At 45.4% G+C, this 9,562-nt stretch overlaps 1 long non-coding RNA gene across 1 annotated transcript; it reads right to left on the bottom strand.

Moving 5' to 3' along the window:
• Nucleotides 1–6,037: 6,037 nt before the first annotated feature.
• On the bottom strand, nucleotides 6,038–9,147 carry LOC130543295 (uncharacterized). The gene is made up of 2 exons (XR_008958541.1): nucleotides 7,670–9,147; nucleotides 6,038–7,148 (listed from the first exon to the last, which is right to left on the bottom strand). It is a non-coding gene; the product is annotated as an uncharacterized LOC130543295 (long non-coding RNA).
• Nucleotides 9,148–9,562: the final 415 nt, after the last annotated feature.

The raw sequence follows: 9,562 nt of genomic DNA, 5'->3' as shown, positions 1-9,562 counted from the left end.
GCCCCGGTGTGTGGTTTGGGTCTTTTACTTCCTGCAGTAATGGAAAACTTGCACAGACTCTCATATTCGTTCCTGACCTAGGAAATCTTCCAGAGTCATCAGCTACTGTATGTGGGAGGAAGGAGAAGTGCCAGCCCTTCTCCCTAGCCACTGGAGGGCACCCCGAAATCCCCCTTACTCAGAGCACGGGTCCATTTCATTCAATGAATTTGGGCAAACAGCAGAGACAGCCCCTCAGAACTCCTGAGATTTAGAGGTTGCAGGGACTTTCCCAGGAATAGCAACAACCACTGAAAGTGGGAGTCTTTAAGACTTGTACGCCCCAGAACTCCTTCCTGCCCCAGGACTGGGGTTGCCTTTCTCCGCTCTAAGGCCAGGAAGACTGTGTCCTGCTTCTTCCGTTGAGATGCTTTTTTGGTTTAGTGTTTGGTTTTGTATTGCCCCCGTATTTGGAACTTGTTGTATTGTAGTTCAATCTCTGGAACTGCATCAGCACCTAGTGGGGAAAAACACGGAAGGAGATCAAATCCTGCATGTGAAGGGGACAAAGCCAGAGGAAGATAATTTGCAGATGGACTCAGGGCAGGCACGACTTTCCAGCCTCAGTCTCCCCGTTGGCCGTTTACCAAGTTTGGAATCTTTCTGGGATTCTTGTCAATGATCTCTGGATTCCCTTTCCTGCTTGTTTTGTGTGTTGGGAAAAGATGGGAGGGGTACTTTAAAGGGCACACCTGAGCCTGGTTCCATGAACATCTATGCTGACCTAGGAGCCAGGATTTCCAGCCTTCGTGCATCTCCTTATGCAGTTCTTCTGAAGCAGCAGTTCCCTCCAGGCCCCAGGCTCTGGGTCAGATGCACAATAGCTACTGTTCCCTGGCTGGCATCTGATGGATCAGGGACGGGCTCTTTCTTGCCAGGATAATGGGCCATATCCTTGACCAGAGAAACCCCACTCTCTCCTTGCTGTCCGTCATGACTTTTAGGTCCATGTTTTCTGAAGTCCATCATCTCTATTTCTTTTATAATAATTTTTTTATTATGTTAGTCAGCATACAGTACTTCCCTAGTTTTTGATGTAAAGTTCCATGACTCATTACTTGCGTCTAACACCCAGTGCACCATGCAATAGGTGCCCTCCTTAATACCCAACACCAGCCTATCCCAATCCCCCACTCCCCTCCTCTCTGAAGCCCTCAGTTTGTTTCCCAGTGTCCATAGTCTCTTGTGGTTCATTCCCCCTTCTGTTTACCCCCCCTTCTTCCCTTTCTTCTCCTACTGATCTTCCTACTTCTTATGTTCCATAAATGAGTGAAACCATATGATAATTTTCCTTCTCTGTTTGACTTGACTTAGCATTATCTCCTCCAGTCCCGTCTATGTTGCAGCAAATGTTGAGAAATCGTTCTTTTTGATGGCTGAGTAATATTCCATTGTCACTAATATTCAACAGTTTACACACTCAGTCTCAGTTTGCACACTTACACTGACTTGTCCGAAATTAGGTACTCAGCCTGAGCCCCCAGACCTACTGGGTCCCCTGCGCATTGAAAGTGAGCAGATGAGAAGCATCTCGCATGCAACTGGTTGCCAAAACAAAGCAGGGGTACGAATACTTCTATCAGACAAAACAGAATATAAAAAAAAAAAAAGAGAGTAGTGAGTCACAAAGAAGGACACTGTGTCCCAATCATGGAGACAATGCAACAAGAAGATAGAACAATTTTAAATTTTTAGACACCCATCATAGGAGGACCCAAATACGTAAAACAGTTAATAACAAAAAGCAGGCAACTAATTGACTGTAATACAATACAGTAGGGGATCTAACACCCCCCTTCTATTAATGGACACATGATCCAAACTGAAAATCAACAAGGAAACAGTGGCTTTGGGTGATGCACTGGTTTTAACAGACGCATGCAGAACATTCCATCCTCCAACAGCACATACTCATTCCTTTCGATTGCACATGGAACGTCCTCCAGAGCAGATCACATATTAGGCTACCGAACAAGTCTCTACTAATTCAAAAAGATGGAAGTCATGGCATACATCTTTTCTGACCACAATGGTATGGACTAGAAATCAACCACAAGAGAAAAACCTGGAAAGACCATGAACACAAGGAGGTGAAAGAACACGCTCCCGAGAAATGAGTGGGTCAACCAGGAATTCAAAATAGGAAAAAAAATTACATGGAATCCAAGAACAATGACAAGACAAGCGTCCCAAAACTTTGGGATACAACAAAAGTGAATCTTAGAGGACCAGTTACAGCAATACAGGCCAGCTCCAAAAGCAAGAACAATCTCCCATCCCATCACCTGACACAAAGGGATCTAGCATAAGAACAGCAGAGAGCTCTAGAGCAGGGGATCAGCCTTGGTGCGTTGGAGCTCTTGCTGTTGGGCCCATGCATAGCTTCCGTCCTTGCTCAATTTCCCAGCAGGTATGGTGTTCTTTCCTTTCCTGCACAACAACTCCCACCATGTCCACTGGGGAATCAACCCTTTATGGAATTCTAGAATGCTAGAAACTGCCAAAAAGGCCCAGGAAACAACCGTGCCTTCCCCATTTGGTATATCAAGGTGCCGATTAGCTTTCTCTTTGGGGAACATTCAACAGTGGTTTTTGAGACATTGTCTTAGGCCTGGATCCCCTGGGGATCTCGTGAAAATACAGATTCTGATTCAGTAACACTGGGAGGGACCTGAGACTCTGCATTTCCAACATGCCCTCTGCGGATGCTGAGGCCACTTGTCCACGGACCACCCTGACAAACGGCGCCAGCAGGCCATTTGACCAAAGTTATCTGTTTCACCACTGAAAACAGAATTTTCAGCAACAGTTTGGCCGCAACGAGGAGGCCTTTTTATTGTCAGGAAGATAAACAGCCAGGGCAGGGCTTTGTCCACACCTGCAGGCCTCTCCTCCTCTTCTCTTCCAGGGCATATGGAGGCAGGATGGAAGGAGGTCAATAGTTTAGGAGCTTCTTTACGTCAGTGGGTTTTCTTTCCTGTGCCCTCCTGTATCTCTGCGATGTGTGCAGAGCACAAAGTCCTTCCAAGAGGGATGGCCGAGGCTGAAAGGGGGTTAGGTGGGAGCCTGAGCTCCTGAGTCAGCCCTGGCACGTGGGCAGAGGCAGGCGCTAGGGGCCACTCTGTGTGTGGTGCACGGGCTCCCTCGCAAGTCCCCATGAACGGGCCAGAGGAGCTTCAGAGAGGACGGGCAGAAGACCCAATATTGCTCCAGGCGACAGAGGAGGGAAAAGACTGAGGTTGGTTCATGGCTGAATGGGCTTGGATGTGGCTGCAGGATGGAAAGTGGCTGCAGATATACTACAGCCCCGTTCAGGGTAGTCTTGATAGAATGCAGCGACGGGAAATTCTTTCGAGCATTTCAAAATTCTTTCAATTCTTTCAGGTGGTATGGAAAGAAAAGCAGCCTGAGGAAAGAATATACATTGGCTCGGGGCAGTGGTAGATGATTTGGCTCGTTGGTCAGGGACTGGGAGGAAGAAGATTTATGACAATTAGTCGTGGGGAACAGACATGTAGGTGGACCCATGGGAGTGGGCACCAGGTATGATGATCTTTGCATCACACATTGACATCCGCCCAAGCGCATTCAACCTGGAAAAGGCACTAAGCAGCCGAGTACATCTTGGCCACTTGATATCCATTCTAGCCTCTCACATTGCCCATCCCAGTGCTAGCATAACGGGCTCAGGAATGGACATGGTGACATGGATGGAAGGCAGGGCCCCAAGACCTTCCCATTTCTTCTTTCAGCAACTATGCTCTGAGCGCTCAGCCTGTGCCAGGTGAGTTGGTGGGCCCCAGTGCAGTCTGCAAATGGCCAAGTTGTTTCTGCTGTTCTGATGGAGAACACCTTGAAAGCAAGACGTGTGAAAGAACAGAGCAGGTATTATACTCCAGTTACCAGCACAGTGTAGTAGGGAGGGCTAGGGAGTCACAGGAGAGGAGGGTCTGGAAGGCCTCCACATGGTGACATCTGCTGGTAGCAGATTGACAAGAGGGAGCAAGAGCTGCACACCTCTGGGAACAGTGTGTCAGGGAGAGGGCACCGCTGGGGCCAAATCTCTCAGACAGAAACTAGTTTGACCAGAGAAGATTCGGAAAGTGGCCAGAGTGGCTGGTGGAGGCTGGGAGGTGAGAACAAGAGATGGCAGTGGATGGGAGGGCCAGGTGCCGAAGCCTGGTCGACTGAGTTAGCTATCTGTCTCTGAGAACACTACTAGAAAGCTTAGCACTTCTGAAGCGTGATATTTCCTAGCTCCCAATTCGGGGGGGCCTGGAATCTCCGCACAGTTGAGACTGGGTGTTTCTGCCCCCAGGTCTCTGTGTGATGCAATCTGCGCCTCACCCGAGGCCCAACTATGGTAAGATTTGCTCCCAAGTCACTGATGTGACTAATGTCAGGATTTAGCTCAGACTCAACAAAGTGGGTTTAAGCGAAATCCTGAATTTGAGTTCTTTTCTGCCTATTAGCCTGGGCACTCCCTAGGTTCCTTCCTCTGTGGGCCTTTATGTAGGGCAGTTCTAAACACCAGTGCTTGCTTCCCCAGTGCAGGGATACAGGAAAGAAAGGAAGGGAACAGAAGAGAGTAACAGGAAAGTGACAATGTTCTGTCATATTCTCTTGGTCAGAAACCTATTAGCAACCAGGCAGTGGATAGACAGGGAGGTATATAGCACGGGTGGGGATCCCTGGGAGCCACTGTGGAGTCAACGTGGTGGTATAGTCAGCACATTTCATCCAGACCATGAAACGGAGGTAAGCTTTAAAGTCGATGTGTGTTATGTTAACATGGGTTTGACTCCTGTGTGGCACTTAAGAGACAAAAAGAAAGAACAAAGAGAAAACAAACAAAAAACCAGTCTCAAATGTAGAGCACAGACTAGGGATGGCCAGGTGGGGGGATGGGTGAAATAGGTCATGGGGATTAAGAGTACACTTATGGTGCTGAGCACTGAGTAATGTACAGAACTATTGAGTCCCTGCTGTTCACCTGAAAGGAATATAACACTGTCTGTCAACTATAGTGTACTTTCAAACCTTAAGAAAAATCGGTCCTATGAGATCTAAGCTTAGAATACGCAGAGTTTCCTCATGAGGTCTCATCGGGCTGAACGTCAATCCACACGAAAGGTAAATGAAAATGTCCAAAGACAAAAGGACAGTCTGTTTCTATGGAAAGGCCAGGGCCCACCTCTGTGTTCACGTAAAAGGTAACGTCCTATGCTACTGGCAGTTGGAGCAGAGTTTCACTCAAGTCCTATTGGAGCGATGCTCCTCTGGTGTTCTCATTCTACTTGGTTGTGTGTCTTCACGAAGTAATTGAAATAACGATTCCTAACCTTTGTCTCGTGGATGAAGCAATATTCGACTATGGGTAGCCATCGAACGTTTGGAGCGGGAACAACTTTCGGAAAATATTTAGCATTCGTATCTCTCATCGTATTACAGATAAGGAAGCTGAAGCCCAACAAGGGCACCCGGGGAACAATAACACAGAGGAGGTTCTCCTGACACCTGGTTCAGGGTCCTAACTCATTGAGGAAGTGTGAAGAACGCCCAACCCTCCAGGGTCAATGGACATATCATTTGAACGTGTCATTTTTAAAGAAAAGTGAAATGCGGTCAAACATGGAAAGACAGAAAATAACATCCTTTTAAAGAAAATCCACTATGATCCTCTACACTGTTTCTTACGTTCCACATATGAGTGAAAACTGATGATAATCATAGGGGAAAGGAGGGAAAACTGACCGGGAAGCCATCAGAGACGGAGCAAAACCATGAGGGGCTCTTAAGCACAGAGAACAACTGAGGGTGGCTGGAGGGGAGCTGGGTGGGGGGATGGGGCAATTGGGTGAGGAGCATAAAGGAGGGCATGTGATGTGATGAGCACTGAGTGGTATATGCAACTGATGAGTTATTCAACACTACATCTGAAATAAGGATGGACTGTATGTCGGCTAATCGAATTTCAATAAAAAAATAACGGAAATCCAAGGTTCTGTGTTTTCTTGTTTTCAATACGAAAAATACCGGATGATTTCTTTTCTTCCCACAAGCAATGAAGGGAGCTAGCCTATTCAAGGTGAGGCAGTTTTCAGGGCATGCTGCCTTTTTCATTTCAACCCTAAAGAGACTTTCAAACATGCTTTCAGTTCCAGGCCTCTTGCCCTTCGAGTCCATTCCGAGCACCCTTGACAGGGTGGCAAAAACTTTGTTTCTTCAAGGTGGGTCACCTCAAGCAGGTAACATCTGTACTTGCCACAGAGTTACTACAGGTGTGCACCCTCCATCACTTACAAGTGCCTCTCGACAAGATTTCCTCACAGGCGGCATGAATACTGGTGGCTGATGGTTTTCTCTTTGATGACATTGATCCCATTTTTTCACTTGCACGATGACTGGGAGTCGGCTCTCGGTCTCATTCCTGGTGGTGATACAGCTCTCCAGCTCCCCCTCAAACATGTCCATCTCCTCTCTCCCAGAGAGGAACATGCAGAACTTAGGGACCATGAACTGGGAACACAGAGCAAACATATAAAGGTCTTGCCTGACTTCAGCTCAGCATAGGAGGGACATACTGTTCCCCTTTGGTTTGACCCCAGTGTAATTTAGTACTCTAACCTTCTTTGCCATGGACTCCAGACAGTGGCTCACCAAGATGGGAGGGATACGGAGTTCCTTGCAGACACGCCCACACACCACGTTCATCACCTTCTAGCATGTAAGACTATGTCCCTCATCTGATTAAGAAACTCTTCAAACGTTAATGGATCAGAGTGCAATGAAAGTCTAACTTGGAAGAAGGGCTGAGCTCGGGGATCCGTCCAGTCATATGTCTCACTGCTCCCATCATCCACATAGGTGCTGCACAAAATGGACAAGGTCCCATTTCCAGTACACAGCTCATGCTGGCCCATCATACATATTCCTATCCTCTTGCGATCACATAGAGTCATGACCCCATCATCATGCCAGTGCTTCTCCAGTTCATGCTGCTCTCTTACTCCACTAATGAACCTTTTTCATCTCGGAAGTGCAGCCCAATAATATTCATTTTCATAGCTTCACAAAATAGGATTTGGCCGTGCTTTAATGCATATGACCTGCAAGGCACAGGATATAAAAGAAAAATAAATTCACGTACAGGACATTCAGAATACTTACAATCTTTGTGACTTTAAAGACATTAGCAATGAAGTAAAAACACAATCCACATGATGGGAGACCATATTTGCAAACTGTCTATCTGGCAGGGGCTCAATATCCAGAATGAATAGAGATCACATGAACTCAACAACAGACAACAAAATGAATGCAATGCGTGAATGTGCAAATTGGGAATAGGCATATCCTCAAAGATGTGCACGTGAAAAGAAATTTGAAAAGATACATCACTATTGTTAAGGGAAATGCAAATTATAAAAAGCAACGAGATACCATTTTACATCCTTTAAGATGACTCTTCCAAAAAAAAAAAAAAAGCAATCAGAAGGGAAAAAAAGAGCAAGTGTTGGCCAAGATGTGGAGAAGATGGAAGCCTTATTCAATGTGTGTGGTAGGAATGTTTAACAGCATAGTTGTGAAATCAGTATGGTAGTTTCAAAAAAATGAAAATTAGACTTACTATGTGTTCCAGTAACTCCACTTCTGGGGTGTATACCCAAATTAATTGACAGCATGGTCTTGAAGACATATCTGAACACACATTTTCATGGCATCATTATTCATAATAGCTAAACCATGAAAGCAATCCAAGTATCTGTCGAGGGAGGAACAGATGTTGTATGTACACATATTGGAATAGCATTCATTCTTCAAAGTGGAAGAAGACATTGACATATGCCACAACATGGGTGAACCTGGAGGATATTATGCTAAGTAGATGAGTATTCATGAAAAGACACACTTTGACTTCACTCTTAGGACCTACCTAGAGTAAATTGCCAAAGACAGTAGAATGGTGTTGCCAAGGGCTGGAAGTAGGCGGTCATTGGAAGTTTCTGATTCATGGTATAGAGTTTGAGTTTTACAAGATACAATGAGATGTGAAGCTGGGTTACAGGGAGGTTGTTCAAACATATTAATGCATGGAACACACTTAGAATGTACTCCATGAACTTAATGGACTTAACGACATGAAAATAAATGTAAACTGCAAATACGGAGAAACGAACTCGGGACAATTTCGTCTAGCCATTTATATCCTTTCGTTTAGGTCCTATCTCAGACATTTTGCTTCAGCCATTTTCCATGAGGCGACTTTGATCAAACAAAATGTTCTCATTCTGTGCCCACTTGGAAGCTTACAATCAGAATTTTCCAAAACATGAACAGTTTTTTCAAAAGTTACTATCTGAGGTCACTTATTAAGACTTTCTATTCTTTGACAAATTGTTAAATGGAACAACATTTTAAAATTCTATTTCATCTGCTTTAATTTTAATTCACTGATTTTCAATTTCAGAATCGACTTTCTATGCCAATGGCTTGAAGATTTTAACCCCTAGGATAACCTACTGGCTTTCGGTTCTGCTGTTTTCAGTTTTGTTTACGTGACATTCTTTTTACCACGTCCAATTTCCTGATGCTCTCTATGAATATTAAAATATTTTTTTGCTCCAGTTGTTTTGATACATTTGACATACAGAACTGTGTATGTTGAAGATACCTGGCGTAATGATGTTCCTTTCGTATACTGTGAAACGATCGCCAGAATAAATTTAGTCCGCCGCCATCATCATCTCTAGAGATACAAAAATGAAGTTAAAAGAAAAGAAAGAGAGGTTTTTCTTTGTGATGAGAACTCTCAGAACTTGCTCTTTTCACACCTCTCCAATACACCATAGAGCAGTAATGAACTGTAGTCCTGGGGTGTACTGTAAATCCCTATTCCTTATTGATCTGAAACTGGAATTTGTACCTTTTGCCATTCACTCAATTCCTGTACCCCCTCTGCCCTCTGCTTCTGGTTACTTCAATCTGATCTCTTTTTCTGAGTTAGTCTTCCTCCTTTTCTCTTCTTTGTCTCAGATTCCACAGAGAAGGGAAAAATAGAGATCCTGCTCCTTTGCTCTGTGACTCTGCAAAGGCACTGCGTTGAGGACCCCCGAGAAAAGGCATGGCTTTCTTTGCTGGTGTGCCTGCATGGGGCTGTGCCACCAGAGCTGGAGAACTGGGTGCAGGGCGCTTCCTTGTCCATGGTACCTGGTGAGTTCTGCTGGAGGAACTGGAGCAGGAAGAGTCAGGCAGAGGCCATTGTGGTTGTCGCCCCTGCCCAGAAACAGCTTGAAAGTTTTAGTAGCATTCTGCAGTCTAGGTGCTTAAGAGGGGAGGTGGGCTCCAAGATCTTCTCAATTGTTCATTGAGTAACTACACACTGAGCACTGCCCTATGCCAGGTATCTTGCTGGGCCCGTGCGCGGAGCTGAAATTACCTAGGGCTCCTTTGCTTTAGGAGCTCCCAGTCTACACATGGACCAAAGCTCCAAAGAGAACGCACGTGAAAGAAAAGAGCAAGC

Source organism: Ursus arctos, unplaced genomic scaffold (assembly GCF_023065955.2).
Source record: "Ursus arctos isolate Adak ecotype North America unplaced genomic scaffold, UrsArc2.0 scaffold_100, whole genome shotgun sequence".
NCBI lineage: Eukaryota > Metazoa > Chordata > Mammalia > Carnivora > Ursidae > Ursus > Ursus arctos.
This window is presented reverse-complemented; position numbering and strand designations above follow the sequence as displayed.